The 11,298-nt window shown below is 34.2% G+C and overlaps 1 protein-coding gene across 2 annotated transcripts in view; it reads right to left on the minus strand.

Annotated features, from left to right (window-relative positions):
* The window catches only part of CD163 (CD163 molecule), a 47,299-nt gene extending 37,251 nt beyond the window's left edge, over positions 1-10,048 (minus strand). Inside the window, exon 1 of one of the 2 annotated variants that reach the window (XM_070619027.1) lies at positions 9,856-10,048. The gene's annotated coding sequence lies outside the window, so the exon portion shown is untranslated. The remainder of the gene's footprint in view (positions 1-9,855) is intronic. The other variant, XM_070619023.1, reaches the window with a different exon arrangement.
* Between the last annotated feature and the right edge of the window lie 1,250 nt (positions 10,049-11,298).

Below are 11,298 nucleotides of genomic sequence, written 5' to 3' on the forward strand. Positions count from 1 at the left end.
AGATAAGAGTACTGACGCTTAAACAAGTTAAATGGCTTACCAAATGTTGTTTATTATGTGGAAAAACAAGGATTGAAACAGTGAAATTTTGACTCCATGCCCATTTTCCTTTTCATTTAAACATATTTTACCTCAGAGTTAGAAAATTTTTTGAACTCTTTGTAAAAAGATCTCAGAAATCCTTAAAGCAAATCACATAGTAACTTTCCATCATGAAGAACACAATTCCAGAGACCAGAAACTTTCATTTAGGCTGAAGAAGTTGGAAAGAAGGGAAAAACTGAACTCCAAGCAAAACCTAAATCTTTAGAAAAGTGCCAGTATGGATGGGCAAATATAACTTGGTGGGGTTGAGATATTTGACTCTTTTCTTGTTGTTAGCGCTCCTGGTAAAGATGTTGTCACTTATTTATGATAAAAAGAATATTTCCTCTTATTCTTTCTGGAAAAAGAAAAGAGTAATAAGCTAGGTGACAACCAAACTTCTTCTTCCTATTGAATCCTAAAATTGATGTGTCAGCTCTATGTTCATCCTTGTAAAATTACTTTATATTTTGCCGATGTAGAGATGAATGTTTTCAGAAACGGATTTTTTTAAGAGGAATGTAATGTTCTTCCCTTTTTGAAAGTAGCTATTTGCAAAACCCAGGAACATCACATTCAGTTACTTGCTGAAATCTTCAGCCTTTTATGTCTATAATAAGAAGTGGTTACAAAATGTACACAGCACGACTTCTCCATGTGTGTACTATTAAATCCTTAAGTCAGAGATATTTAAGAATTCATTCATAGGCAGAGGTCCTGAGGAAATAAGTGGACGAGTATCCAAATATAAATACACAGGCTTATCTAGAATAATGAAAATTTTGAAATAGACATGTGCCCAATAAGGGGATAAAGTTTTGAAAATTTAGAACATCCATTTGATGGAATACTATGCAACTGTTAAAAATAATAATGTCACTTCCTATGTACTGACTTGGAAAAGTCCATGCTGTTTTATAAGTGAGAAAAGCAATATACAGAATATTATAATATAATATGATTACATTTTACAAATATTTATATTTGTGCACACACATCTATGCACACACTGAAAGTCCTGAAACAAACAAAAATTGAATTGTACTTTATGATTGATCTATACTATACATTTTATTTTTATATTAAAAGTAAAGGAGTATCTTTTTAAAACAGCATATGGCTCCCTGACAACTTTAATTTATTTATCTATTTAATTTCCTACTTAAGAAACATTTACTGAATATCCAGTAGATGCTATTCTCTGAGACAGACAGTATGAATTCATAGATGAACAAGACACCATAAACAAGAAAATCAACAACTACAACAGAGTGTGACATGGGTTTTGATGGAGTGTATATGGATACTATGAGAGGATGGATAAACATCTTGTAACTCGACATAAAGGGGTCAAGAAAGCTCTGTTTGGGGCTACATCTGAAACTATCAATAGTAGTCATGCAGATAAGGGAGGAAATATTTCAGTTACAGATATAACTAGTGCAAAGGCTTTGTGGCATGTGAAAATATGACACACTTGGAAACTTGGAAGTTGTATGAATAAACTATAAGTTATGTAAAGATGTGGAAGGATTTACATTTGGAAGTTAAGAAAAAAAGAACAAACAAGAAGTCTTGACTTTGTATGGAAGATAACGGATATTTAATTAAGGTATTTAGTCATGGAAATATAGTTATGTTTAAAAGATAGAAAGGCAACTCAGAAAGGGAATGAAGAACAATATGGAAAGCAGGATGTGTATCCCAAGACAAAACCTCCGCACATCTAAAGTCAACTTTCCTTTAATACTTAAGCATCTATAATCTGAACCTTTACCCTGTGGTCCTGTAAGGAATTCCACCCCTGTGCCTAAAATTTCTGAAACTCTTCCGTGGATGTTTACATGTTTTGATTACTTCTCAAACTACCTCTCCTACCTTCTTTAGGATCTTCTCTGCTCGTTTGTCTGTGTTTCATCCGAATATTGCTGTCAATAGTTCTTAATGAAGATTTAAAGAAATCATTAGAAAAACAAGAGAGAAAACAGAAAACTGAATATCAGATAGCACTTGTCTTCGTGCCCATTAACCCTTCCCTCTCACAGGGTTCCTCCAAAATTCTGCCATGTTTCTGGAACTTGTTTCTACTTAAATCAGAGGCCTCTCTCTAATATTACTTCTTTGCCAGGTCCAAGGACTCCAAAGAGTAACAAAAATAAAAAAATAATAATAATCCATTATTATTCAGCCAAATAATAATTGATGAGGTTCATGGCAGGCCGCCCCAAGTAGTGCCACTCTTGTATGCAGATTATTTTGAGCTAAAGTAAATCAAGGCTCAGAAGACTCATGAAGAACATTTGACTTTCCCACAAATTTCCTTAAGAAATTTAAGATAGAAGAGGCTGTCCCACGAAGGAGCTATCACCATAGATAATTCTAGGTGTGGTAGGTAGGAAGGCATCTAGCAAGGGCCATTTTATCAAAAGATCTCTCTCGGGTCCCATTATCTATAGACGGCCCAGCAAACATTTGTTTACCAAATATTAACTCTTTTCATCTTTCTGTAAATTGCCTTCTCCCCCTCTGAAGTCCCAGGCCTCTATGTCCCTCTCCTTAGTGCAGAAAGACATACACCTCATTTTGCCTGTCTTCGGAATTCTTCATCTTTATGTGAAATTCCCCATGTACATGTACTAAACTTTGATTTTCTCCTGCCAACCTGCCTTATGTCATTTTAATTATTTGAAATGCCATAAGAACTAGAAGGGGAAAAGGGGGAGGCATTCTCCCTCTTCTCCCACATAATCTTGACATTCATTAAAGAGAATTATATTTCTTTATTTGCAGAGCTTTTCCTACTAGTTTTAGCTAAGTATCTTTAGCTTTCAGAGGATAAGTAATGGGTTTTTCCAAACAAATGAGCTCCTCAAGATGACTTCTGTAATTCTAGAATGTTGAGGTAGCTATAGACAGCTTTTAAATCAGTACTTTTTGTTGTACTTGCTACACAAGTAATTCAAGAAAGAAATGTTAAGAGTGAGTTGAAGGAGGGGTAGTGCACATTGAGAGGAAACTATAGTTAGCGGTTATTAAAATGAAGAAGAAAATGGACCTGGTTAAGGATGAGGGTGCTAATGGAGTGGTGTGGATGACTTCCAGGTTTTCTGCCAAGCAATGAGATTAGAGGAGAAGAAGGTTTGTGGGATCTCCAACATGACTGCCATTACTGGTATATGAGTTTCATTATATGTTTTAAAGCTCCATATGAAATTAAGATTATTCTGTGAAAGTCAGTCCCCAGGGGTCTGGTATTATAGAGAGAAAACTGAAAAAGAAATTGAAAATCTTCAGACTATGGATTAAAAAGAAAGAAGAATCATTCATATAGTTCATGACCTGTCAATCAATTCAATTTACAAATACATGCAGAAACAAGTGCCCAAACAGTAACCATCAGAGGTCAGTTGATAAAAGTAAAACTGTGACAGGTAGGTTAAAGAGACATTTTATTGAACAAACGTCAACCTGTAATTATTCTATGACAGCTTTTATGATCAAGATAAATGACATACATTATGTTGACCACCAAATCAAGAACTTGACTTAGACACTGGGAAAAAATTGTTAGAGAACCACTACAAATGTTCCAAGCCACTTAGGAAATGTTCCAAGATGGAAAGATGGACTACTGTGGAAAGTCTGAGTGAAATATTTCTGGAGACTGATTCTAAAACACATTCAAACTCAGCTCTAATTCTTTGTGCACAGCCCACTCCATAAAGAAAATAAAAAATGCAATTTGAAATAGGCATTAAAATCTTTCAGTGGAACTCTCCTAACCTAAGTATTAGTAGACATTACAGGATGTAAATAAAGAAAATCCATGGATTACGAATATGGATTCTAGGTTTTCACTGCCATGTGAAAGGCAAATTTATGTCACAATTTTCAGTTCTTCTGACCAGAATTCTTGTAGTCATCATTGATCCTTCTCTTTCACATCTCATATTCAGTTCTTTGGGAAATCTTATTTGCATCACTTTAGAAATATATCTGCATCTGTTACAACCACCCCGGTCAGAGTCACCATCATCTCATGCCTAGAATCCTGCCTGAGCTTCCTAACTCACTTTACCTCTCCCAGGTATCTGTTTTCAACAAGATAACTAGGGTAAATCTTTTAAATTTTAAGTCAGATCATATCATTTGCTTATTCAAAATTCTCCAAAGGCTCCCTATCTCACTCAGAATAAAAGTAGAACTACTCAAAATGGTCTATAAGGGACTGACCAACTCCCACCACCACCACCACCACTTCCCTTACCTCTCTGAATCTACTTTGACTCTTTCCCTACTCATTAATCTCGACCTACGCTGGCCATCTTGCTGGCTTTCAAGCAAATCAAGCACCGTCTTTCCTTGGGACCACTGTACTAGCTGCGTTTTTTTGTCTAGAACATTAATTCCTTCATCCTCTTCAAATCTCAATCAGCTTCTCAGTAAGTCTTCTCCATAATTATTTTTTAAAATAACTCCCATCCTTATATCTCCACTGCTGTATTAATTTTTCTTTCTTCTATAGAATTTTCACTTTCTAACATACAAGGAGTTTACTTATTTATTTAGTCCATTTTTTCCTGGGTGTCAGTCTCTCTCCTTCCCCACTTGCTATATCTGAATATGTGGTCCATAATGGGGAGGAATTTTGTTCTCTGATATATTCCAAGCACTTAGACAACTACTTGGTATATATTTTTGAGTAGAATAATAAGTCAATTATGGCTTTTTCTTTATCAATTAATACAAGATCTCCTAATTAGTATAGTTCATGACAGTTTGTCCCTTACATTGAACAACTGATGCCATTCATTGGTATTAACACTCAGTTGGGGGTGCTTGGGAGAGCCATACAGCACAGTACCTTACTCCACTTTTGGGAACATCACTAATTTAATTTTGAAATTATTGTCATTACTAATATCCCTTGGGACCTCCTTTCAAAAGAATTTATCTAGAGAAGTCATCACTAGTTGAGATATTTTAGGCCCTGCACTGTTATAGGAATTGTTCTCTGCATAATTAAATAAATATTTCACTAATGGATAAAATATGAATTAAATGAAGAGTTGTTTCTATACAGATGGAACATTTTAGAAAAGTGAGTCACTAGAAAGTTGTTGTTGGATTAAGTGTGAATAAGAATTGGAAAAGATTAGCAAAAAAATTCTAAAAACCTAGACAGAGCTTACATACAGATTGCTTTAAAAAATGTCTTTAAGCTCTGACTCTACTTTAAAGAATCTAAAACTGGTTATCTTAGACAATGTTTTATTGATGTAAGATTATTCAAGAATAAGGAGGCAGAACTGCAGTCAGTGAAACCAATCAAAAAGGAATAGCCTTGCCCTGTATCAAAAGATCGGTGGATGAATGTGCATGTACATGTTTTCAGCTATATCTATTCTCTTACGTAAGTTTTATTTTCTCAATCATCTGAGAAGTTGAGGACATGATGTTCATTTTCTCCTAAATAGTTCCTTAAAACAGGCAATTATTTCCTGTTTCTTTGTGTTTTCCGAAAGCATTCTCTTTCATAACCACAGTACAATTATGAAAATCAGGAGAAATTTACAAAATCAGGGGATTCACATGAGTACCAAATTCTCTTGTTTGATGTACAAACCATAATCGTATTTTGCTAATTTCCTCAATAACATCTTCTATAGCAAAAGAAAATCCCAGATCATGTGTTGCTTTGATCACTTGGGTTTCTCCACTGTGTAAATTTATGATTTTCCTTTTGTACTTAGGTAATTTGCGGAAAGATACTTTGAGAAGATATAAGTATTATCTTCTCCCACCCCGGCCCACTTTCCCCTGGCCCAATATCCTATACCATTTAATTTAGTTGCCATATCTTTTTAGTCTTCTTTGACCTGAAATAGTTCTGCTGTTTTTCTTTGTCTTTGAATTTATCAATATTTCAACTGCTGTGCACTTATTTTGTAAAAGACCTCTGAATTTGTTTTTTTCTAATGTTTTATAATAATTAACATTCAATTACGAGTGTATCCTATAATTTTTAAAAGTCCAATCCATTTAATTGAGAGGCTTTTCCCAATGAAATTGTACTTTTTATGTTTAATAATTATTTGCCAACATCTTATAATGCTTATGATTATGTTATTTTGATTGTTTATGCACTAAAAAATTATAAAAACAACTAATCCAGAAGAATTTATTAGGCAACTTTTGAATTCATCTCAGTGCATTATATCAGGGACAAAGGATGTCAACTTGTTCCACTATTGATAAGGTTAACTTTGATCCTTTGGTTAAGGCTTCGATGTATTCTAGGATTGAGTAAATATACTGGGGGACAGGTTTCCCGCCATGGGAGAAGAGAGTTACAAATACGGAATGAGAGCAGTTAGAATGAACCTTGGGATATTGGGTTGGATTCAGAGAGATGAGTATGAATTCATTGTTTTTAATAGATAGAGACATAGATATAGACGTGTGTGTGTGAGAGAGAGAGTATGTGTGAATGTATGTGTGCATGGGGGTGTGTGTGTGTAAGTAGCTCTGACTGCTTAGACAGCCTTAAAGCAATGATACTTCAGAAGGAATAAGCTCACTTACTGCTGAGATCTTGGTTTCTAAATACCATTCTCCAGGAAAAGAACCAGGAGGAAAAATGGCTGATTCCAGCCTGGAGGAGAAAAGTCTGTAAATTTTAGTTTAACTTCCATTTATAATTTTATTTTACTTTAATTTTTAACTCCAGATGATAAATTTCTTGTGGATTTAGTTATGATTACATTTTTACTGGTACAGAAACAATCAAAACAACATAATTATATTGAAATACTTGTGTATAATTATTAAACATAAAAAATACAATTTTATTGGAAAAGCCTCTCAAACTTTTACAAATCATAGTATGTATCCATAATTAATATTATGTACTACAGTAATCTGTACGGTTCAGCATAAACTCCATCATACTTTTTTATAGATCAAGACAGTGTGAAATCTTTTTCAGATACATAACGGTAATAGGAATGGAGAAAATTTTGTTACAGCAATGCCATTTGATTTGTTGTACTCTTTTCGAGTTGTGCAATAAACTATCATCGATAATTATTATTAATGATGACTTGGCTAACCACTCTAGTAGATACTCCCTCAATTTTATGGAAAGCAAAGAAATGGAAACATTCTAACTTTCAAATGTATTTTTCACCTATAAGTAAAGTAATTCCCCTTCTAAACATTTACCAGTATTTCATTATATGTTAATTGACACAATGGAGTTTACTACATCCCCAGGAAGCACACCATAATGAAATTAAGGAGAAAGGAACTTAGATATCTTTCTTTTATTATTTTTATTTATTTATTTGAGGAAGATTATCCCTGAGCTAACATCCGCTGCCAATCCTCCTCTTTTTGCTGAGGAAGACTGGCCCTGAGCTAACATTGGTGCCCATCTTCCTCCACTTTATATGTGGGACGCCTACCACAGCATGGCGTGCCAAGCAGTGCCATGTCCTCACCTGGGATCTGAACCAATAAACCCAGGGCCGCCAAAGCAGAACGTGCGAACTTAACCGCTGTGCCACCCGGCCGGCCCAGATATCTTTCTTTTACAAAGTAGAAAGAGGCCATTGTGATGAAGGAGTTTGGAAGTCAGTAATTTTAGCAAAGTACATGTGAAACTGAAGATCTGGACAATAATTTCCTGTAAGCTATCTTTGCCAGCACTACCTTTGGAAATATCACCAAAGATATAGGTACTCAAATTTCAAAACTACTGAAACAGATCTTATATGAGGTCCTATTTGAGTTCTAAGATTTTATGAAATATAAACTGCAGGAAATTTGGAATAGTGTAACTTTTTCCAACTACTGGTTAGCAAATCACTGGAGTCTGTCACAGTTGTAAAAAATATTCATATCAGTAAATGAGGTAACAGGATATTTCAATTTCTATTGTTGAAAAAGTTAAGAAAAATTATAAAATATTTAACACTTTTAAAGGAACGCACTGGGAACCTTCAAGTGGGCACATGTAACAGTGAGGTTGGAGCAAAGGGCCTGTGATAGGGTTGATCTGGCACGTAGTTGACAATAATGAAAAGTTTATTATTATTAGTAGTAGTAGTACTAGGATATGGTAAAAATCATTCTAGATACCAAAAATTCGAAATTATAACTACTAGTGATTGGAGAATTTTAGCCACGGCTGGCTCTATACTTTTTATAACTTGATTTAGGTCGCATGAATTTAGAAATAGTGAGATAGGACTTAAAAGTATTTTGTGAAGGAAGGTGGCCAAAAGGTACAAACTTCCAGTTACAAGATAAACAAGCGCTGGGGATGTAATGTACAGCATGGCGACTATAGTTAACACTGCTCTATAATATACATGAACGTTGTTAAGAGAGTAAATCCTAAGAGTTCTCATTACAAGGAAAAAAATTTTTTTGATTTTTCTTTTTCTTGTATCTATATTCGATGATGGATGCTAACTAAACTTATTGTGGTAATCATTTCACAATAGATGCAATTCAAACTATTATTCTGTATACCTTAAACTTGTACAGTGATGTATGCCAATCATATTCCAATAAAACTGGAAAATAATAAATAAAATAAAAATATTTTATGGATTACATTAGAGGGAAAAATATTAATCTGTGAAAAAAGATTTTATTTTTTGAAATCTATCTTTAGAAAATAACATTCACAAACTTGTTTTGATAATTGTAAAATATGTATTATGTTATATGAATAGGAAATATGTCTCTTTATTAAGAGAATGCAGTCATTGTTGGAATTTATTTGAAATGGGATATATAAGGTAATAATGTAGCAAATTAGACTGAGCTCATATGAGTAATCCAGTCTTCTGCTGCAGTTAATGGAGAATGGTCACCTAGACCTAATTTCCTTTGTGATAGAGTGCCAGGACTTCCTTGGTTTCAAATTCTTCAACTATTATTTTTCAGGCTTTCTAGAAAGTTCTTTGTACCTCATATCTGATTTTATTCCTCAAAACCCCAGAGTGCAATGTCTTCTGACTCCTTTATGCTCTTGGCCCTAATTAACTCAATATTGTCCTTTTTTTAGATTATTTTCCCTTAATATTCTAGTGTATTGAATATAAATTTAAGGTACACATTTGCAAACTCATATTTACATTGAACATAAAAAGTGTGGATGTTGGCATACTATGATACTTGCTTATGGCATGTAAATAGTTCTTTGTAGGCTGCTTATTGACTAATAGTTTCCTTTGATTCCATCATACTCTGATTTTTTTTCCCCAGTTCTAGTAACTGGACTTCTGCTTTATTTGTGCCTTGTGACAGTGTTTGTCATGTACCTATTCCAGTAATTTGTTTCATACAATCTACTTATGCTTCACTTACCATCTTGATTACCTCTCCAAATCAATGGGTACTTCAGGACTGGGGGTCCTGTCTTCAAACAGATATTTTGAGATGGAAACAAGATACTATCTTCATACTGCTTTACCATGAACCAGAGATTGGATATCTTTCTCTTTACTCTAACAATTGCTATGGCTAAGCTACATAATATCACAATTTTATGGTTTACAATTGACCTAGATTACTCCCATATTGAGTGTAAATTTTTTTCTCTACCAGGTAACATTATAGATGCCCCTACATGTTTATGGTTCCCTGAAAATTATCTTTTGCTTAACCTTTCATTTGCTCTTTAAGCTAGTCAAACACAACTGCACTCTAGGTACACAACAGCTATTGAATACATGCTATGGATAATTCCACACTGACCTTGATCCTTGTTCTCAATCTTTTCTTGCTCTTTCTTCACATCTCCTGTAATAAAAACTCTTTGCTCTAAATATGAACCGTGATCTTATCCCAGTAGCTTAGACTTCATTTGCTACTGGACATGCTCAGCATTTGATATTTGAGTTTCCTAATGTTCTCCAGCATAGACTTGCAATTTCTGCTTTTCCCTTTTAACAGTTCTTTGAGAGGAAGCAGTTTATATTCAGAATTTTCTTCTCATTTTACCCAGCTGAACGCAATACAACATGGTTTCTACTCCACATTTCACATTTTCGCATTTAACTAACAATGACTTACCTGATACTCTCTGGAAAGAACTAGAAAAAACACATATGAAAACCATATATCCTTGATCTCAAGATATTAGGACTGCCGAGATCTATCCAGTGCTTGTAAGTGTATTTCCCATCCCACAAATTATCAAGAGCCTATTTAAATAACATAAGAGTTTTTAACAATATGTCCAAGAGCAAAGATTTTTGTTTGTGTAAGGGTGACAATCAGTCTCCTCCCTTTTCTCCTATTAATGTTTCTGTTATTTGTCCTGGTGATGGGCAGTAATTTGAGCTGAAAATTGGGAGGGGATTTTTAAAAATGTGAACACTGGCCAAAGCATTTTACTAATACAAGCGTTTGTCAAGATCCACTGCTCAGACCTGAACTTTAGCTGAAATGATGTTAGTTGCCATCATGAATAGTCCTTTTTAGGACTTTGATACTTAGAACAACTGATCAAGAGTAGAAAATGAATTGGGATGTTGTCGCATCCCCGTGTATGATGGGAATGAGTTGTAATTTTCAAAATATTCCGTAAATTGAACATTTCAAGAACCAGATCATATGCATAGGATGGTACTCTATGTAAATTCAGCTGTGCTAAAGTAAAGGGATATCCTCTAGAAACTGGTTTTGCACCAGAAGCAGAGTTCATCAAACTTTCCAAAAATCAGCATTACGTTTGTGAAGAATTACTGGGTAAGTCAAGGAACGTCAACATGAAGGAAAAGCAACTCTTGAGAAGGGGAAGAGGAGCAGAAAAAATATTCAGATGTTTTGTCATCCTCAGTAGGTTGCCAGATGTTGTGGTCTTTATGTGATGTGAACAAGTAAACATGTGAAGAGAGCAAGATGACATAAAATTATAATAGATAGACTTGGAATAAGGGCTTGATGAAGTTAGCAAGGCTTGTAGAACATTAAAAATGTAATAGTGTAATTAAAATCTGTATTGCAGGAAGTAGAGAAGATAATCGACAGTACGAAAAACTAAATTTATGAAAGGAAGCTAAATCTGAGAAACTCTGTTAGACTATTGAAGAGAAAGACAAAAATGATCTATGTGTGTTGGAAATTAGGAATACAACCTAAGAAATGGAGTTCTTCCCTACATGTAAATCACAATAGATAGGATAAAAGAAATAG

Source organism: Equus przewalskii, chromosome 5, assembly GCF_037783145.1.
Source record: "Equus przewalskii isolate Varuska chromosome 5, EquPr2, whole genome shotgun sequence".
Classification (NCBI taxonomy): Eukaryota; Metazoa; Chordata; class Mammalia; order Perissodactyla; family Equidae; genus Equus; species Equus przewalskii.